Source organism: Mus caroli, unplaced genomic scaffold, assembly GCF_978045245.1.
Source record: "Mus caroli unplaced genomic scaffold, Mus_caroli_1 scaffold_34, whole genome shotgun sequence".
Classification (NCBI taxonomy): Eukaryota; Metazoa; Chordata; class Mammalia; order Rodentia; family Muridae; genus Mus; species Mus caroli.
The window spans coordinates 1448388-1470600 of NW_028227289.1; the positions used below are offsets into that span (position 1 = coordinate 1448388).

Consider the following 22213-nt stretch of genomic DNA (forward strand, 5'->3'; position numbering starts at 1 on the left):
AGATACAGTGAGGAGAGGAACACAGAGGGAAAATAGAGGTGATCTGTTACCAAGGAGACAAAGCAGCAAAGTTATCAAGATACCCAGAGGGCAGGGAGAAGTCAGGTTCTTTTTGCATGAAAGTAAATAAATCAAGAGGAAACACGAAGGAGAGTTCTATAATGTCATCGCACAAGGAAGGGAATGAACCATTTCCATAAGTCTGTATTGCAGAGAAATGAGATACAGAGCTTTTGTTTGTCCACCCATCAATCCTTAAGCACAGACTAGGTAATCTCAGAAATATAGTGAAAATCCTGGCCAGTGACAAACACCAGAGGGAAGGCTGAGCAGGACAGAACACAAATAGATGATCGCTGAAGGAATGATGAAGCATTCTCATTAACTGTGGCACTGGTACTCTGTAGCTCCTGCTCAGAAACAAGAATCCTGATGCCAGACTTGGGGGCAAACTTGGGGACCATCAGAGACTGCAGGAGTTTGGCCACAACAGCACAGTCCTGGGACCCTCCTAGTCCGTATGTCTGAGCAAACAGGTTGGCAGCAGCCATCACATAATCCAGATGCAGGGGCTGAAAGAAAGCCATGGCAAAGGAAAGTCAGCTTAACAGCCACAGGTTAAGAGTGGAGAGACCCACTCCCCACATACCCACCTGGGAGATCCCAAGGACACTTACATTGTTTATGTCAAAGATGAGAGGATGCGGACAGCATTTTGGTCCTGACCAAAAAAGTGCTCCAGAGCTCGTAAGCTAGGAGAATGCAAAGGTATGAAGAGGACAGAGGGAGAAGCACTCTCAGGCAGTCCTCAGGCCAAGAAGCCTAGGTTCACCATTCTTGGGAAATTCACGATGAGTCAAACACATGGCAAGTTCAACTTACTAATTTATATGAGGCAATATTAAGAAATGAAAGTTAGTCCTTTCTAAATGCCCACAAGCCACCCCTACTTCACAGATATGGCTTACCAAGACCTTAGGCATGTCACGAACCAGTGTCCAACACACCTGGGACTTGAACCTACTTCATGCTTAACTATAAAACTTCTCACAACTACAGCCCTCAAAGAGAACTCAGCAGTGGCTCAGCCCACAGGTGCAGCTGGGAAGGAAACTAAGCCCCTTGCCTGGCTGACAGAAGGAGGAAAACACAAATCCTTGCACCAAGTCCTGGCCTACACCTTGCCTTGAGGTGCCTGTGGCAGCTAGACTGCCTGGAAGAAGCCATGTCCAGAGAGAGGATAGTAAGCATCCAATTTCCTGAAAATGTGCTCAGCCAAATACATCCACCGATTATGTAATACCTGAGCTGGAGGGAAGTTGTGCAGCAACTGCTGGATGTTGTGAGAATACTGGGTGTGCCAGTGCTGGTAGGCCCAAGTCACACAGTCAGCCCAAGTCTGTGGCCTCTGCAGGACCAGGCTGCAGTGTATGGCCTCCAGTACTTCCAAAGGCTGGGTGCCTGCTAGTTGCAGTGTCCGCTCCATGAACTTGGGGCCCCTGTCCAATACAAAGACCTGGATTACTTCAGAGGTCTAGAAGTAAGGTTTCTGGGTAAGCCTTCTTTCTCCAGGGAAAATGTCAATCCTGACCATTTCCCATCATCCTCCACCAGCATAAGGCTCAATCAACCATTAGTTATCCAAAGCATCCACAAAAGATGTGCCTGAGGAAAGCAGACACAGACACCTTTGTTGATTGGCTTCTGTTGGCTGTTGGTTTGTTACTTACGTGAGGTATTGGTTAACAGTTTCAGCTGACTGCTTGAAGAGCCCTTCAAACTCATCCCGAGCCCACTACAGACAGAGAAAACAAATGCATGTCAGCAAAGGCCAAAAGAAAAAAGAAAAACATAAAGAAAAAAAAAAAACTGGTTTTGTACACATTAGTGAGACAACCAGTTAGTAAAGACTGTTCTGGGTGAAGATTTCATTAACCTGTACAATGAGGATACCCAGGTGTTTCAGACCAGAGGTCATACTTTGCAGCCAAGTACGTATGTGTGAGAACCTGGAATGTTCATGGCAATACAGGTTTGATGTGTTTGGATTATAAGAAAGAGAGACAGAAAGGAAGAAGTCACACTTAAGAGAACAATGACCCATTGGCAGTTACTCTTAGTACTGGGCAGAACAGTACTCAGGTCTCAACAGGAATTCCTCTGGTTGTTGTTGTTGTTGTTGTTGCTGCTGTTGTTTTGTTTTGTTTTGTTTTGTGTTTTGTTTTGTTTTGTTTTGTTTTGTTTTGTTTTGTTTTGTTTTGTTTTCCCCCACCAAGGTTTTTGAGAACTAGGAGTTCACTGCTGAAATGGTCTGGGGCGTGTATAAAGACACTGGGCATACAAGTTCTAAATTCTAACTCTCAAACATACCTGGTTTTAAGTCTCTGATGAAACTAGCATTTACACTCATCAAAGCTAGAGTTTGAGCACATGCATACTGCAAGATTGAGTATGGTGCCAACTACAAACCCACTGCTAAGAATTTTACCAAAGTATATGAACAGCCCATATCCAGCCTAAGTGCTTTACAAAATCTCCCTGGTAGGTATTACTTCAATGCACATTTTGCACATGAGGAATCTGAGGACCAGACAGGTCTCCTCCTACAAAGTTACCGAACACATTCTAAAACCTTTTGTGCTTCTCTGCCTGCTGTGCAGACTCAGAGACATTTTATAACCTGGAACAAGAAACAGAATAAGGTAATTCGGTTGGAACTCTCCAATCTACTCCTTCCTGATCTCCACCTCCTTGGCATGGCCTCAAAATACTGACACTATGAGCTGAGGAGCAAACATAAACCAAACAACCCCCCACCCAACCTCCCTGGGCCCCATTAGACTGGAAGAATACAAGCAGGACTAGGCTCTGGGTTTAGTTTCCAGTGCATCATTCATTTTGTCCAGCCAGAGGTCACACAAGATTATGTACTTGACAACACAGACAGAAACCACACTGAAAAACCAGCTATTTAACTTAACACTTTGGGTAAGAGTTTAACACACCAAAAATGCACTCACTATTACAGGTAATTTAGAAAATCAGCAGAGACAATAGCTGATTTGTGTAGCAAAAAGCATCATTTATAGATCATTCGCACTGTTCAGACACATGTCCAACTGATGTTCTCTTTAACTCTTTCAAAATTAGATTGTATTTTTTCCATTTGCCAACCCCTCCCAGAACCTCCTAAACTCCCCAGTCACTGAACTCACGTGCCATTTCTTAAGAAAACACTATAAAAAGTAAAACCCAAAAGAAATAAAGAAATAAAAAACCACCAGCAAGACAAGTAATACCAAAACAGAAGTGCACAAGAAAAAAATCTGAGGTCCACCTGGCCACCTTCTTCTAGGCATGGAGCCTACCCTGGAATGTGGTTGATAGATCCATTAACATTCCATTGTAGAAGAGATATTTTTTCCTTTTATGAGCTTGGTTAGAGCTGGAACTTTGTGTTGACTTCCCCTTCTTTGTGTTGGGATTTTGCCTGGCTTGAACTTGTACAATCTTGAGTGCTATCAACCAGAAATGGATGACCCCAAAGAAACCTTGTCTGATACATAGATAATACATGTGGGCTGATACACATAGGATTGGTATAAAGACATGGGACATGTTCTGGACACAGAATGCATCGGAAACTAGAAATCTGTAGCATGAGACTGGCAAGGCTCGAGGACCTATCCCTTCCACCTCCCATTCCTCCCAAGGTTGATCACCTGCAGGGTGGGCTCAATGGCATTAAGGAAGTTCCTCAGTTTGCAGATGGGGATGGACTTCTCAGGTGGGTCCTGGTTTGAGCTGTAAGATTCTGTCAAGAAGGGAACAATCACCTGCACATTGCCCTTGGTGCCCAGTGTGCCTGATTCCAGCAGAGGCTTATGATAGTAAACACAATGGAGGTCCACGTATAATCCTTCAGGGAGATGGCAGATGAGTAGCAGGCAAGCTGACATAAGACAGGAACACAGGTCAGCTTGGTCTACAGAGTGAGTTCCAGGACAGCCAAGGCTACACAGAGAAAACCTGTCTCAAAAAAGGCAAGACAGGAACACAAGATCCTCATATATACACTCTACCCTGTTCTTGCCCTCCTCACACAACTCCAAACTTATGAGCATCCACATTGTCTAGGGCATTGGTCACACCATCCAGCTTTTGGAAGAAGTCATCATCGTAGACATGTTCTGTCTCCGGGTCTACTAGATTCTGGTGGCTGAATACCCTGATGTGTGGATTTATGTCATGCACTGCTGCAGCAGCAGTCTCAGACTTTAATTTCTGGGTAGGCTATATGAAAAACAGAGTTGTTTCTCACGCACTGATGCAACAAATGTCCTCAGAGATATCCCTTGATTTATCTCATGAAGGGCAAAATAAGGCTCAAAGTCAACCAAGCTGGAACTGTGCCAATTATTATTATAAAGATTTTATAAAGAACATTAGAATGCTCTTTTATGACAGCTACATTTCTATTATTCATAAAAATTCTGTCCTCTTTTGCTTTAAGAATTATAAAGGAAAGGCTGGAGGAATGGCTCAGCGGTTAACAGCACTGACTGTTCTGCTAGAGGTCTTGAGGGTTCAAGTTCCAGCAAACACATGGTGGCTCATAACCATCCGTAGTGGGATCCAATGACCTCTTCCAGAGTGTCTGAAGACATTGACAGTGTACTCAAATATATAAAATCATGTTTTCTTTAAAAAAGGATTATGAATGGAATTTGGTACCACACAATATTTTGAATACTGAAACAAGAAACGAGGTCAAAATAGCCCAACAGCTACTCCACTTTCAATTAATGACATCCAAAGCACTCAAACACAAAACAAAACAAAACACTTTGTAAATACACACACACACACACACACACACACACACACTCAGACTCTCTGAGATGTTCAGTTGTGATGTCTACTAGGTACACCAATCATGCCGTGCCTATTCCCTGAGTTTCCTAGCCATATTTGCTAGCAGATCATTGTGGAGGTCAGGCCCAAATATGCACTGCACATTTCCACATGGGAATGTAGGGCAGCTGTGTGTGTGTTAAGCCTGTGTGATTGTTTGCTGATAACCACCCCAGCTAATGACGGTTTGAAGGATTATGACAAGCAAATATAAACTGAGGCCAACTCAAATCTGTATTTGTCGCAAACATGTCTTGCTGGGATGTACACACTGTTCTTCCATAGTGTACGATAGTTTATACACTATGAGGTCAGAGGGAGAGACAATTTCCCACATCTGCAGAGAAAGACTGAACTTCCTCTAGTTTTACTTTCACTTGTGATATAAATGGGTTGTGGCCTCCTCCACCAGAACCTTCTGTTCTTTAAATACCACACACCCAAATGTCATATCTTCCCTCAGGCTTCTATTACTTTTGCATGGTCAACTGTCTGCCCACATACTGGTACTGTTTCACTATGGATAGGTCCATTTCCCTAGGAGAAAGCCTTCATAAGCACTGAAAACAAGGACCCTCCTGACATTTTCCAATTGCTACTTTTCTGTTCCTCTTTACTTCTCTTACACACTTGAAATTCTAACATTAACCATATGCCACTTACTGCAACAGTAGCCCAACATGGTCAAAGAAGAGTCTCCCAAGAGCTTTTGGGAGTATAGGTCATAAGTGCCACACCTTCCTATGTTAGTATCTTAAGCAGAATATTTAAAAGTTTTAGTTCACTTAATACACTGTGTCAAGAAGAGATGAGATAAGCATAAGCATAAGCATTTACCAGCAAAAATACTTCCAGTACAGAACACCCCTGAGGACTCAGACCATACTCACATCTTTATAAATATGTTTTAGGTTACATACTCTCTTACAACAGTTGAGTGTATGTGTCTGTCTGTCTGTATGTGTACACACAAGTACAGGTGTATATAGGCACACACAAGCATATATACAATGCGTAGTACATGTAGGAACGAGTGGGATCCTAGTGTATTAGTAGTACTAGTCCGTATACACTATGTGCAGCTCTCAGCTCTCTTCCTTTTTTTTTTTTTTTTTTTTTTTTTGGTCATCAGATTCTAGTTATCTGGAAAACAGCTTTCCAGCTTCCCTGAACTGGCTTCCTAAAATTATGGAAGAAATTTGTCCTTTCCACTGATAGAGCAATCTGGGAGAGGAAAGACAAATATTATTTAATACCATTTAAGTTATTATTGAGTCTTACAGACTCAGTGTTACAGGTGGAGGACACCAAAATGCAGTCAGAAAGTGTCTCACTTGCTCCGATCTTCACATTAGAGGAAGCCAGGAACATTTCTTTTGTTACCTTATGTTTTCTAAATCTAGCATCCTAGCTTGATGAAAAACAAAGCAAAGGAAAGATGAAATCTCAGCAAGACAATCAAGGTAACACTGACCTGGAGTGAATGCCCAGCTATGACTCTATTACCCATCTCACAATGTCACATGTTCAATGCTCCAGCATCCAAGCTTAGGTAAGGAGAGAAAACCAGGCAAATGAAAAAACTGTGACAGGTAAAAATGTCTATTGACCTCACACCTGAATGCCTGAAAAACAGGAGGGAGCTAAAGGAAAAAAAAAAAGGAAGGGAGGAGAGGGGGATGGGAGGAGAGGGAAGAAATATCTGAGCCATTTAGGTTAGAATCAAATAGGAGAGAGAAAGACTTGCCATTCTACTCACTGTGACATCCCAGGGACAGAAGAGAAACTGTCTGTTCAGGTTTGACTTCTCAATGGTGTCCATGTCTGTAACTGTCATTTCTCCATCCTCCCCACAGCCACAGCCAAGGCCAATCATGGCAAAGTTCTTGAGCAGCTCACACCCAATGGTGCCTGTGCCTACCTAGAAGTTGGTAAACCATCTGGTCAGAGTGAATAGGGATGGCATAAGCTAACCCACCACTCCTTACTCCCAAAGAAAACACCAACTGAACACAAGATTGTGTAGTAACAAACATTCTGTTCACAGGGATGCACATTCCTATGGGTGACTGAGAGGAGGGAAAGAGAAAGAGATACCTGAAGCCTTTTCTCAACCAAACACAAAACAGAATAGGTGATGTAATCAGGTCATGAAAAACCAAAAGACCCCTCCCCAAAAGGATCAGGGAAAGAGAGATCCTTTCAGAAAGGGTGAACAGAGGCCATTAGTGTCAATCACCAGGAAGTTTATTTTTGCTTGCCAAGCTTCTCTTGTAGGTCTGATCCAAATACAGCCACTTGCCCATCATAAAGGTTCTGGCGCTGGATTTATGTGAATGAGTACAGACAGGTTAGAGCGACACATTCCTCAAGACGATCCCAAAGTTTCCCACTGCCCCCACAGACTTACTGGCAGGCACTTATCTTCCATGAAGGCCACTCTGTGCTCCGGGAGACATTCAAGGGCATCAAAGTACAGCCACTGCCTAATGGGCATAAACTTTCCAGAACAAGCCTGGGGAAAGAAGGCTGTCAGTAGCAGTAGCCTAACTGGACTAAAAGGCAGTGATGGCATCAGAAACACACAGCAGCCACACCCTTCCCTGCTAGGGCTGACCTTCATGACCTCCTGGGCAGCCAAACCACCAAAGAAGGCATTCATGGGTGCCAGATCCCCAGCTGCTACATAGGCCAACTTCCGGATAAGGTCTATGTCCAGGCAATCCTGTTGGACTGCTGCCAAAGCTTGAGCATTCACAGCTTGGGCTAAGGTCACCAATTCCTCAGCATCCTCCTGGTTGGACAAAAGGAACCTGGATAGAGCCTATCAGGCCCTACTGGAGGAAGAACAGGGATAGGAAAAAGACAAATCAGAGGTTCCTGGCTAGCTTCCCACTCATTTACCTCATTATGGGGCTGAGGAGGCCTGCTGTGCTGAGTACAGAACTGATGCAGGGCCTGGAAGCCAATGTAGAGCTGAGCAGGATGACATCACTTAGCAAAATCTGTGACCACAAACTCTGGCTCTGCATCACAAGACCAGATATGATCAACCTATAAATCTCAAAAGCAGGAGTCCTTCTACTCACAGCCCCTCACCACCTACGCACAAAACTGATCTTCTGAGGTACTGAAAACTTGTCTGACAGTGCATCCACGGATGTGCAGTTTGGATGACTGAGGTGAGCCCTCACCTCAGAGAAGCTGGAGGTATCACAGATACTAAAGGTTTACTAAAGATGGAGAAGACTGCCAAGTCCAATCTGTGTTTTTGCTACCCTTCCAAGATCAAGTACAAAAACCTCACAGTCCAACCCTAAGAAACTTCAGCTTTCTTTCAACTGCAAGCTCTACTCAGAGAGGGACAACCAAGCAAGCAACCAAACAAAAAACAAACAAAAATCACACACAAAGGAAAAGAAAACAAACCAAATCATATCCATCAAAAGCACAGGCGTACAGTACACAACTCTCATCCCAGTCCTTCAGAAATCAACTCACGAGGATTCAGAGTTCAAAGCTAGCCAAGGGCTACCCACACCAAACAAAAGGGCCACAGTCTCACTCATTCAGCTTCAGACTCTGAGTGGTAGGAAGCTGACACCACATCTGGCTTCTGTTTCAATGCAGAAAAACAAACTGGGGTAGGGAACAGATGTCTCCTCTGTCCAAGATCTGATTCAGTGGCTGAGAGTGAGTGCTTCTTGCTCTCTCAGAAAGCAGGAGTTTGGTTAAGTGCCCAGCACCTATGCTGGGCAGCTCAAAAATGTCTGCAGCTCTCAGACATATCCCAAAACATAGACACACACAAACAAAATAAATACACAAGACAAAAAGAAATCTACTTGTCTTTATCTCCCAAATATTACGCACAAGCTCTGTAAAGATACAAGCCATAGGACCTAACTTTTCTTACAGAGGTTCTGGGGATCAAACTCAAGAACTTGTGAGAGCACAGCAAGAAGTTTACCAACTGACTTGCTATATTAATGTTCAATATGTTACTAATATTTAGTGACTATAGAGAAGAAAAAGTCTGTACATGTTGAAAATAAAAGCAGTTCTTTTTCATGTGCTTGTTGACTTGGAGACAAGGATTCACATAGCCCAGTCTGGACTCTTGCTCCATAACTAAGGCTGGGCTTGCACTTCTAATCCTCCTGCATCCACCTTCTGAGTGTCAGGATTACAGGTGCATGCCGTCATCCACAATGGCACCTTTCTTACACACAGGTTATATTGACAGAACCCAAGAGTAGAAGACTACAAACATCCAAAAAAAAGGGGGGGGGGAGTCTTTGGTCCCCTCTCATTATTGATCAGTGTCAGCTCATGATGCAGAAAGACTTCCTAGCAAACAGGCATCACCTTGAGTACTCAGCTTCACACTCGATCAAGTCTGGACAATACAAAGGAGTTGATACCAGGGTTAACTTTTAGGAGTAAAGTTCAACATGCTAAGACGAATGAAGCCAGCATCAAATACGTAAGACTCACAAGCACCTCACTTCTATCAAACAGATTATGAAATATCATGCTACTTTAACTGTGGTTGAGCTCACACATCTCAATTTAGTTTTCTGCAGGTGTCTTAATTTAAGGGATATCATCTCTACAGAAGCTTGGTTAATCTCACACCTTTGCTGGGACTCACTGGCCTACTGAACACACAAACTGCTGTGTTTTAAATTACTGTAGACTCCCCTCCTTAACTCTTCCATCACTACCACACTGTCTTCATACATTTTCTCAATGAGGCAGTTTGGACGACTGAGGTGAGCCCTCATCAGGAACCATCTTTATCTGTTTCCTCCAACCCCCAGTGTAGCGGTTACCTCCATGTGCTGCCTTCCTGACTGTATAACAGCATTTTGAATGGTTATTCTAAATTCAAACTCGGCCATAACACTCACAGAACAAGGGCTCTTACAAACTGAGCCATCTTTCCAGCCATTAGTCTACCAGAAACCGGCTTACCAATCACACACACTAGAAAGGGCCTAGTCACTCTGTCCTTTTAGAGCTTAAAAGGAAAAATCTAATTGTCTAAAATAAAACCAAAAACAGGGGAAGGGGGTGGGGCCGAGTCAAAATGGAATGAACCAAGGAATAAGTGGTTTGCCTGACAATACTGCAGAATCAGTCCAGTGTCACAGAAAGGGCTGGTGCACTGGAGGTGGGAGACACAAATTAGGCCCTGTTCTGTCAAGGCATGATGGCTTTAATCGCAGCACTCAGGCAAGAGGACTAAGACAAGTTGGAGACCAGCCTAGTCTGCTGTGAAAGGTTCTCTTCTGAGGCAGCCCATATCACAGAGCCAACCTTCCCTTTGTTCTGTGCTACCATTTCTCACCCTCATTCCCCAGCCTTCCTGTACCCAGAACTTTGATCTCTAAGGGACCAATGCCATTGAGTTCACTCATGCCCTGAATTTCTGTGAGAGAGACAAACTCACCACTTTCAACTCCATGCCTGGAGTCCTCCAAGCAGGTGACAATCCCTGGATTCTCCTAGTTGGGGAAAAAGAAAAAAGAAAATTAAGAGTTAAGCCCCCCAAAGTATGGCATGCTATGGTCTCACCATCCTGGAAGCTGAGGCAGAAGGTTTCCCCTGTATTCAAACCAACCTAGCCTTAGCTACATTATGGAGAATGTGTGAAACATACCCACCCACACACACATGCAAGCATGGATGCATGCAAGCACACAAGCACACAAGCACACAAGCACACATGCACACAGGCACCCACTCGGGAGGCAGAGGCAGGGGGATATCTAAGTTTGAGGCCAGTCTGGTCTACAGAGTGAGTTCCAGGACAGCCAGGGCTACACAGAGAAACCCTGTCTCAAAAAACCAACCAAACAACCAAACAAAATAGTGTAATGTACCTGTCCCTCAGTCCATTTGTAAGCATCCATGATTTGAAGAAAAATGATACCCCAGACTCAAACAGTATGTAACCACAAAGAGAGTTCTATTCTGCAGAAGTGCTGTGTTCTGCGGTCTTCCATTATCAAGATTCCTTCAAGTAAATCTGCATACCTGAATTAGTACATTATGTAGGAAATGCTTAAACTTCAAAGAAAGTGGAGTGTTGGTCCATTCATTTAAGGAAGAAAACAAAAGCAACAGGAGATAAGGTTGTACAATTATGGAAGGAGGGTATAATGAAAGCAGGGTCAGGGTGGGGGTGTATGAAGTAGAAACTTAGGAAGTTCTTTGCTATATCCTCCCCTTTCTATTTTTGACTTTCTTTTGATCCTCCCTGTCCAGCTTCTCACCTTATGCCTTCTTGTCACTCCATGTTATGTGTCTGAAAACAAGCAATGAGCCTCTCTCTCTCTCTCTCTCTCTCTCTCTCTCTCTCTCTCTCTCTCTCTCTCTCTCTCTCTCTCTCTCTCTCTCTCTCTCTCTCTCTGTGTGTGTGTGTGTGTGTGTGTATGTAAGACATTATGTGAAATCTATCATCCTAAATTCATCAACTATTCCATGTTAGAAATCTTCCAGTGGCAGATCCTGATGGATTCTGCAGCCAGAACTCTGTTCCCAGACCTACATCCTATCCACCTTGCTTCCCTCACTGTCTCCTACACTGACATTTGAGGATGCTATAAATAGTGGAACCTGGTACCTAAGCCTACCACTGGACTGGTATGGGACCTTCATGCTAGTTCAACTGACCATACCCTCTTCTCTGCCTTTCAGTTCTTCATTTTAACAAAAGCTAATTTTATGGTTCACACCTGTCTTAGTTAGAGTTTTACTGCTGTGAGCAGAAACTTTGACACAGGAAGGTCTTATAAAGGACAATATTTAATAGGGGCTGGCACACAGGTTCAGTCCATTATAATCAAGGTAGGAACATGGCAATATGCAGGCAGGCATGCTACAGGAAGAGCTTAATCTAAAGGCTGGTAGCAGAATACTGGCTTCCAGGCAGCTAGGATGAGGGTTTTAAGGCCACACCCACAGTGACACACCCACTCCAACAAGGCTACACCTCCTAATAGTTCCACTCCCTCGGCTAAGCATATACAAACCATCACATTCAACTCCCTGGCCCCCATAGGCTTATTTAAACACCTGAGTCTATGGAGGGGGCATATCTAGTCATAGCATAATTAAAAAAGTACATTTAGTTCAACTTCCAAAGTCCCCATAGTCTATAGCAGTCTCGACAATGTTAAAAGTCCAAAGTTCAAAGTCTCTTCTGAGATCCATCCAATTACTTAACCGTAATTCCCAAAGCAAGACAGGAAACTGTTGTGCCATGGAAATATTAGTGATCCACCCCCCAAACATACATACGTGCCGATCTGATGAAACTCACAGCAGTGTCTTTATTGTATTTGAATAGCTCGGGCCCCCTCTACGCATCACTGTCACACAGGACAGTTTTGGTGGTAGGGGAGCAACAAGCTGGGAAAACATGTGCAAGCAGAGGAGCAGCAAGCTGGGAAAACGTGTGCAAGCGTCTAACTGGAAATCCAGTGCTGGTGCTGGGAGTTATATCATAAGCTTAATTTCTGCTCTCCTCTACATTGGTGATCATTGGTCAAGGGGTGGGCCTGTAACCTGGACTGCAGGTTTTTTGTTTTGTTTTGGTTTTTTTTTTTGGAGGGAAATAACCCGGAGATGCTGATCTTCTTGAGGGTGTAACCTGGAAACTCTGGTCTTGGTGGGGATTAGCCTAGAGACTGGAGCTAAGCTCAGTTTTTGTTGGGAGACAACTTGGAAACCAATGCTAGGTATCAGCCTGTTAATTTACCTGAGTTCAAACTTAGGTCAGGTTCTCTAAAAAGGAGTCTGAACTTAAAAAAATAAAATTGGCATCTCAAGTCACCATGATTGAATCGAGAAGACCTGTGAGAGCCGATGCTCTATCTAAACATGGGGTGAGGGTTCTGCAACTTCCTGAAAAATGACACATATGCCATGAACCTTCTCCCCTGAGCACCTGGGATAAGGTGAGAGGGATAAGGCCTTAGTAGAATCGACCCTTTGGGGGAGTATGGGCCAGTATGTGGGGTGGACTCCAAGTGGAGTCAGAGGAGTCAGGGGGCTGTTCTTTCCTCTGCTTGTGCTGGTTGGACAAGGGCCAAGGCTGACCCTCCTTTAGAGGAAGAAGTGTGTGAGATGGTAAGGCCTATAAGAAAAAAGGTCTCATCCAAATAGAGGGTCTCTCTACCAGGTATTGCCACATGGTGATGTATGGCACTTGGTGCAGGTGGCCCCAAGTCTTCAATCAGAAAATGATGGGGAGATGGAAAGTCCCCTCCTCAGACCATAGGTGGTCCATTCATTTCTCCAAAAGATGGTTAGTTTGTAGGGACAACCAACCAGACCCGAGTCTTCTATGACTCTGTCAATGTCCTTGAAACGGTTCAGGATCAGGTCCAGTGTACTGCTTTATGCCTGTTCTATCCTAGGAATTAAAAAAAAATTGTACAAGACAACAAAAAGCACAAACAGAATACACACAAACAGAATACACACAAACAGAATACACACAAACAGAAAAGGGCATTCCCAGAAAAACAAAAACAAAACCAAAAGGCTATCTCACATGGTCTTCCTCCCTGCTCATGGGAGGCCCATAAACCCACAGCCAGATCCAGATCCAGATGAGAACTAGCAAGTTCTCCTGCTTCTGGTAGGGAACTGGGGAGAGTCTTCCATTACCCCTGGCCAGGTAACTACAACTCACCCTTGTTCCTCTTGGCCTTCAGATTAAAATGGAAACAGAATTAACTGAGTAATAGAAACATAGACATGAAAAAGATAATACACAACCAGGCACCTGGACTTACCAATCCGACAAACCCTCCACTATATGTGTCAGGGGATCTAGAGTGAAGTGAATCACAAATGACCATCCAAAAGAGAACAATGTCATCTTTTTTCTTCCCTGTCCGCACATGCTCTGGCTACGTTCTAAAGAGCAGTTAGCTCTGCCTGATGCTCAGGTAACTGTTGGGAACTGGGACTACCAGCTATGATCAGCACCCTCTCTTGTCTTAGAGGTGGCATACTCAAGAACTCCCTTTTAAGAACAACTGCAGGGAAGTGGTGGCAAACAACTTTAATCCCAGCACTTGGGAAGCAGAGGCAGGCAGATTTCTGAGTTCGAGGCCATTCTGGTCTACAGAGTGAGTTCCAGGACAGCTAGGGCTACACAGAGAAACCCTGTTTCGAAAAACAAAACAAAAGAAAACAAAACAAAAAACAGACAAACAAAAAGAAAACAAAAGAACAAAACAAAACAAAACAAAACAAAACAAAACAAAACAAAACAAAACAAAAAACACTTATATCTTAATTGGGGTAGGCCATATAGGTTAGTGTGGCCTCCCTTCCCCCAGCCTGGAACCTGCCTGCTCAAGGGTGGAGCTACCGGCTCATTTGTCCTGCCACGCCTACCTACTGCTGGAACCTGCCTTTGCCATCTGGAGGCACATACGTGTTCGTCCTGCTACTGGACCCCGAGTTACTTGGCGGGAAATTGGGTTCCCTCCCCCTTCCTTTATAAACTGGGTGTCTGGAAATATTAAATTGAGTCTTGATCAGAATGTTGTCTAGACTCCATTGTTTCTTCCGCCCCGTCTAGTTTCCTCTCTTTCAGCCTGAACTGCCTTTCTCAGTGAACCGTTCGTATTGTGGACCGAGGGCGGGCCGCAACAGTTGGCGCCAGAACTGGGACCTGAAGAATGGCAGAGGGATGTTAAGAGAAATGACTGCTGTGTGGAGCTCCACAAGAAAGGAAAGAATCTTCGTATCGGAGGAGCATCGGAGCAACGGACAGGTACACATGCTAGCACTAGCCTAAAAAATTTCAGTTTTGTAAAGTGTTGCTGAGGATGCGGTAGGATACGAATCAAGTTGAAGCAGTGCTGACCCAACACTGTTTCTGCTTGGGGTCAGCAGTTCGTTAATCGGAACTAGATACGGAGACAGGCGGTGTGCCGCAGTTTTTTAGAAAACTGCTTAGGTGGAAGAAAGAAGGGTTCAAAGTCAGAAATCTTTTAGATAAGATAGATAGCTGTTGTCCATGGTTCAAAGAAGAAGAAACGATAGATTGTGGAACCTGGGAAAAAGTTGGTGAGGCCCTGAAGCGAGTTAAAGTTTGAGATTAAGCTTCAGAGGCTGAGTCTCTTAAGATATTTCTAGTTTAGATAATGATTAATGTGGTTTCTATCCTAAATAGTAAAATTTAAGATAAGATATAAAGCAATGCCTCTTTATTAAAGCGTTAAAGCTTGCCTTAATAGGTATTCATAGGTATTAATTGATATCCAAACTTCGTAATATGATAGTAATGCTTCTAATATTGATTTTAACAGTGATAAATTGTTTTAAACATAGGTTTTGCTTTCCCAAAGTTGTAGGTATTATCCTAACCTTGCACAAAAACTTAAAAATTATGGTTAAAACTGCCATTGTTCCATTGACTACAGCTTGCAGTTTGATTGCAAATTTAAGATTAATGCTCAGATTAAAAAGTATTTTACCTTTGAGTCAATACAGGGCTCTGGGCAGTCCCAGAGCGGCTTGTGGCCCTTTCTTTTGTTTTGCAAACAATGCCTAAAAAAGTTTTTCCCTGTGTTCAAGAAAATTTCTTTTTAACAGTGTTACAAATCTATTCAGATGTTTAAAATAATGCTTAAATTCAAAGATTTTTGCTTCTAGTAAACTGGTAATCACTAGAAAATTTTGCCTCTATGTATGGCTAATATAGCTTTACATTATGTAAGAAAAATGTTTATTGTTTCTGCTTCTTTACAAGAAGCCAAAAGTTTTAATCTTTCAGTATATATTGTTTCCTAAGTGGAAAGTATTTTATTAACTAATGCTTCTCAAGGGAAGTTTACCTTAAATCCTTGCTCTCACCCAAAAGATTCAGAGACAGTATCCTTTTATTACTTAGTGTTTTAGTTTACTACAAAAGGTTTTACAAAAAATAAAGAAAGCTTTTATAATTGTTGTTAATTGGTAATTAAAAATTAGTTGTGCCCAAGACAATTCTTTGGCCAGAAAAAACATTATTGTAAAGTCATTTTTCTCATCCTCCCAGCCGATCGTTGGCCACGTGGGCCCAACTAGCTGCTGTGGGGCAGAGTCTTAAGACACACAGTTGCCCCTATTCCAGCACAAATAATCTGGTTGTGTGCTGTAGATGGTGTTTTAAAATGCTGAACAATCAAACCTTAATTTATATATTAATAGTCAATGCTATATCTCTGAGCTCATAATTACTTAAAATTGTTCGTCCCTCAGATACTATTAATTCTCAAATTTACAATTGCTTATACATATTTTTAGTTAATAAATAAATAAATTATGCACGTGTGACTCTTAATAACTTTTCAAACTTTCTAGTTACAACCGTTCCTTAAAAAAAAATAATTAAAAGTACAATTAGTCACTGCCCCTTTACAGCCAAATATTTAAATGTTTTGTCCAACAAGTTATTAATTCAAAAGGTTAGATATTGTAAAATTTTAAACTTTAACCTCTTAAAAGACAAAAGAGAGAAATTGTATCCCCATATATACTATTTAGTGCATTTCCATGCACACTATTTAAAACATACCTTTATTTTCAAAATTTGAAATTAAAATGTCAAATCTAATAAATGCTTTTTAGTATCTTAAAAGGATCTACTTATTGGCTTATAAATTGATCCTAAAACAGCTACCTTATTAGAAAAGAGAAAAACAGGTTCTCTCCACAGAACTCTACAGAAGCATATTGGTAATTCGTGTGCCGAGCCAACAGGTAAGTTAACTCAGTGTCCTAATTAAAAGGACTAAAAGATTAAATTCATGTTTTAGATCCATCCTTGCTTGTCATTTTTCCAGTTTAGACTAGCTTCTAGCCTTTTAACTTTATGGCAATAGTACATCAGAGACTGTATATTCAGACTTAGTAAAATTAGTCATTTAATAGAGTCATAATGATTTTTCACTTTTCTTCAGTGTGACCAGCCATTCTAACTCAATCTTAGACTGGTCTAATATTCAGTTCAATTATTAGAGATTCCTATATTCTAAATTACCTAGTAAAGTTAATTCAGAGCATTTCCCCCAAGGTCACCAAAGGCTCATCTTGCCTTTACCTTATTTGTCCTAAACTTTTTGCAAACTGACATTAAAGGTCAGTCTGCAGCAGAACGCCACTGGCACCCAGTTACTTCTAATTCTTATGCATTGGTAAAATGGAAAGACGCCCTGACTAATAAATGAAAGGGTCCAGATCCAGTTCTAATCTGGGAAAGAGGCTTGGTTTGTGTTTTTTCACGATATGAAGATGAAGCACGGTGGCTACCAGAGAGATTAATTCGTCAGGTAAACACAGATTCTGTCTCTTCTAGTAAGTATCATTCTAAAGACTAAAATTCCTCTTGTGCTGGGAGTGGAAGCTCTCAAAAAACACTGTTTTCCTCTGAGCCAAATCCCCTACAGGAGGCTGGAGACTAGCTTTAGCTTTACAATTTGCATCTAAATAAAGTACCTTGACTTCTCCGAACAGAAAATTTACATTGCTACACTCTCATTGTTTAGAATTCTTCCTTCTCTCAAGCAGGTCAATCTACATTCTCCGGTTCTCCGCCCCTACGAGCAAACAGGTGGTATTGCTAATCTCCCTTCCAGGGACATCCCAGCATGTGGCTTTTCAGTCTAGAAAAGATTTAGATTTAACAGGAGAGCTAGGGAAGTAGAAATTTCATATATATTTACAAAGATTAGTTCTTATTTTGATAGATATAGGCTTAGTCCCTTAGCTGGCCTCTGGCTTTTCACCCTTGCTGTTACTGCAAGGTGTCCTTAGTTCCTCAGGCTACTGGGAATAACAGAGATGAAGAGGAAAGACTTTCAGCTCCTATTTTAACCAAAATTAATGGTGTTAATACTGACATAATTCTTGTCTAGGCCTTGCTAAATCTGAGGTTGACAAGTCTCATATAGAGACCTCGCAATAACTCAGAATTGCGCTACTGATTCATAATCATATGAATACGGTATGGGTACCGCTTGGCGCAAGAGATTACTGCAGAGGGAAGGTCCAGTTTGACCGTTTCTGAGTTCCCTGTGCGACACACCTGATTTGAAGGAGGTTGGTATCCGATTCCAGCTAAAAACCAAAAATACTTAAGGCTCTGCCTCCCCTCCCCAAAAGATACCAAGAGCCACAGATGTGAGTTGTTACAATGCTCACGAGAGAAATCAGGCCAATGTCCACCCAAGTCAAGGTTAAAGGCCCACTCATCTACGGATGAAAAAAATCATTTGATCACCTCTGTTAAGCATTGCCTATTTAAACTTAATTAATAGGGGGGAGAGAGGTTGGAGACCTTGCTGTCGTAAGGGCAAGCCCTTCACTGCCTCCCACCCAAAAAATAAAAAAGCCAATCGGCCTTGTACTAAAGAGCTGGTCTTAACCCCTTCTCCCTGTCCCCCTGCCTTTCACCCAAAAATGTGGATAATTTTCAGCTCAGTGTTATTCTAAAATTGTTTAGTTAAACTCAGCCAGGGTTCCAACGCCCTACTTAAAATGCAAAAGGTAGCTACCTATTCAGCACTAATTAGCATTATAAAGTCAGAGCCTACAGCCCAGTGCTGCTATTCAGTCAGTGCTTTAAAGACAGCCTTAGCCAGATACAGTTTACCATTAAAAAAGTTAGGGAACCCCACGGAAACAAGTTTTTTCTTTAGCCCTAGGAACTCAGGCAGAACTATTGAACATATATAATTTTTCTGCCACAGGCCACCCCCTTTTTATTTTTGTTTTGTTATCTAATGGGGGGAAATGTGGCCTCCCTTCCCCCAGCCTAGAACCTGCCTGCTCAAGGGTGGAGCTACCGGCTCATTCGTCCTGCCACGCCTACCTACTGCTGGAACCTGCCTTTGCCGTCTGGAGGCACACACGTGTTCGTCCTGCTACTGGACCCCGAGTTACTTGGCGGGAAATTGGGTTCCCTCCCCCTTCCTTTATAAACTGGGTGTCTGGAAATATTAAATTGAGTCTTGATCAGAATGTTGTCTAGACTCCATTGTTTCTTCTGCCCCGTCTAGCTTCCTCTCTTTCAGCCTGAACTGCCTTTCTCAGTGAACCGTTCGTGTTGTGGACCACGGGCGGGACGCAACAGGTTAGGAAACTGGAACTTGAGTTGGGCTTTGTTAACCAAAATCTTGTTCTGTTAAATATCATGCTAATTTTATAGTATTAAACTGTTCTGCAATTTACAAAATGTGTTTTATGTATATGAGTGTTTTGGCTACATGTTAGTCTGTGTACTACATGTGTACATTACTCCTGGAGGCAAGAAAGGAGTGTCATGTCCTCTTTGATTGGAGTTAATAGCTGGTTGTAAGCTGCTATGTGGGTGTTGGGAAATGAGCCTGATCCTCTAAACGTGGTCTTAACCTCACAGTCATCTCTCCAGGCCCTGATCTTAAACTGACAACTTACATGGTCTGAAAAGCACTCACATTATGACATAAGAAGCCTGTGCTTGAGATCCTATTCTCTAAAATCAGTGAACTCAATTATTACTGGATTCTGAAACACTTGTTGGTTCATTATAGATTTAAAAAATGACAAAAGACTGGAACCTAAGTCCTTGTAGTTCACTGGTGACTTCTAATAATTTTCACAAGTGAACAATCAGGTGAGACAGCATAATAGATATAATACATCTGAATATACTACTGGAAGTAGGAATAGAAAAATTGATATGCAAAATAAGATAGCAAAACTAATATAAAAAGATTATTTTGGCCAAAATAGCTCTAATAATGACACATTTCAAAGACATATGCAATAATTTTTAGGTGTGTATGTGCTAATAAAGCTACATAGAAAAGTGTAATATGCATCCAAAAATTACTGTTATATGGTACCTAATAAAAATTTAAAAGAGAAGATTTGAAGTCTTTTTTTTTTAATTTACTAAAATAACAACTGGCAACACCATAATTTTATTACCTAATATCATGAGTGAAGGCACCATCCAACAGGATCCTGATAGTTAAAAGTAGGCCTGTATAATCTGTTCCCAAGTATCCAGTATTGGTTCTCAGGCCCTTGTAGATATGGAGATATGATTCACGCTTAAGTCCAATACATAGAGTAGTGTTATATTTACTTATAATATACACCCATTTTTCCTACATTTTATCTTAATATGTCACTTGAACAGGAATTTGCTATATTTCCTAGGCTGATATCATATTTGGTAGCTGAAGTGATCTCCTACGTCAGCTTCCTAATTATCTGTGACTACAGGCATGTACCACTACACATGGCTCATCCCTATAATTCATGCCAGCTACAGGTCACTTATAAACAGCACAATGTAAATGGAATGTAAATAGCTTTTCTTTTTGATTGTTTAGGGAAGGATGAAAAGAATTATACTTCTACAGTACAAACACAGTATTCTAACATTTTAAATCTGCAGGTGGTTGAATTGTAGATGGAGAACCTGCACATAAGAATCATAACCATACTTATGTTAGCATGGTTTCCTCTACTAAGATTAATGAAGATAAGGCTGAGCACCTATTTTGCTTTGACTTTCTCCCTGTGACTCGTTAATACTGAGGTAGCAAAGTTAATTTCTCTAACATTGCCCCTTACAAGTTGAAAGAACAAATGTTTTCTTTCCAAGCATCCTTCGCAAATCTTAGACAAGTTTAGCCATGAATGACAATATAAATTTTAACTTCATGTCATAGAAAATCAATATAAATTATGTTTTAGTACTTTATGATAAGAGCAGATTACTAACCCCAAAACTGTCATTTTCACAAAAAGAAAACCAGTTCAAAACGGTCATTTTCTCAGAAAGGCAACCAGTTTAAGGTTTCTTTGAATAAAATCACCAAATGTGTCTTTTGACTGTCTTACCAATAAACCTAATGCAAGTAAAGTTAGTTTTGCCCTTTTCAACTCTTAGTGGTTGTGATACAAGAACTGTACAAGATTAGTCTATCACTATCTCCTCATGGAGGGAGCCTGAGGCCTGATCCCTCTCTGAGGTCTTATAGGCAGTTTAGCAGGATGAACACTCCTCCCCCTCCCTGAGGAAATACAGGTGTTTAACTCTTCCTCAGGAGGGGGAAGTCAGGTACCTCAGTAATTTAGACACTGGTAAGTTAACCTGCGGTACCACAAATAAGACTTTATTCTTTTGTTTACACATACACAGACTAAAACAGGTTTGGCAAAATTTTAGTGCCTATTTGTGTTCCTCTTTTAGATTCCTTTTCCATAGACGTTTTACAGTTTTCTATAATGGTCCAATTTGTCATTTACCATTCTTCCCTTTTCTCATTCTAGAGCAGTAAACCACTGTACTTCAGGGCAGACAAAGCATCTTTTCTTCCCATAAGATATCTTCCTTTCACTCAGAAGGCTGAGTGAATCAGGAAAATTGTCACAACTTCAAGGCCAGTCTGGAAGACAGAAATCCAGCTCAGCCTGAGCTATGCTGTGTGACTGTCTCAAAAAGAATAAGCCTTATCATCTTGAGATTCCTAGTATAACTGCATTCATATAACTTTTAAGGAGCTTCTTGTGTTTACCGAGATAAGACTGATGGATAATTAGGAGTTTCTCTTCTTCCAACAGACTTAGTCGGTTTCATGGGCACACCTAGTGCATTCTTACACCAATTGCTCCCATAGCCACTTTCATAGCATGGCAGAAAACATTGTAGTCATTTACAGACCCAAAGCTATAACCTCTTTGTAGTATGGGCGTTGGGATTACCAGCCTATTATCAGTATCCTATCTTACTGGGAAATTATCTTAAAAAGACACTGAATATTTTGTCTTTAGTTCTCTAAAAACCTCAGAAATACTGATCAAAAAACCAGACTATAATAATTCAACAGATCAAGATTCATTTTCTTTCAACATAAATTTAGGCTTTTTATAATCTTAAATATTTGTTATGAGTAATTGTAGCTCATTTGGTCATGAATGTGTATGTTTTTAGGAAAACAATTCTAAGAACTTAAAATGTATGTTTTGTATTATTATGTATAGCATTGGCAAATTAGAGAAAATGTGCTTATTTATGTTAAACTCATGAATCTACTCCTATTTATTGACTATTTTAAAAGTCAGAAACCTCCCTAGTCAAGATCTTAAACAGCTATTCTCCTGTATGCCATGACAGTTTTAGTAGTTATTTAAGTGCATTAACTGATCTACTAATAAGTAGAACTCTGACTGACCAGATTCTCTCTTCCCTTTCACCTAATGACTCTATTCAATGTAAACTATGACTACA

The 22213-nt window shown here is 41.5% G+C and overlaps 1 pseudogene; it reads right to left on the bottom strand.

The window, feature by feature from the left end:
* Positions 1-266: 266 nt before the first annotated feature.
* Positions 267-10832, bottom strand: LOC146999826 (ubiquitin-like modifier-activating enzyme 1 Y; annotated as a pseudogene).
* Positions 10833-22213: the final 11381 nt, after the last annotated feature.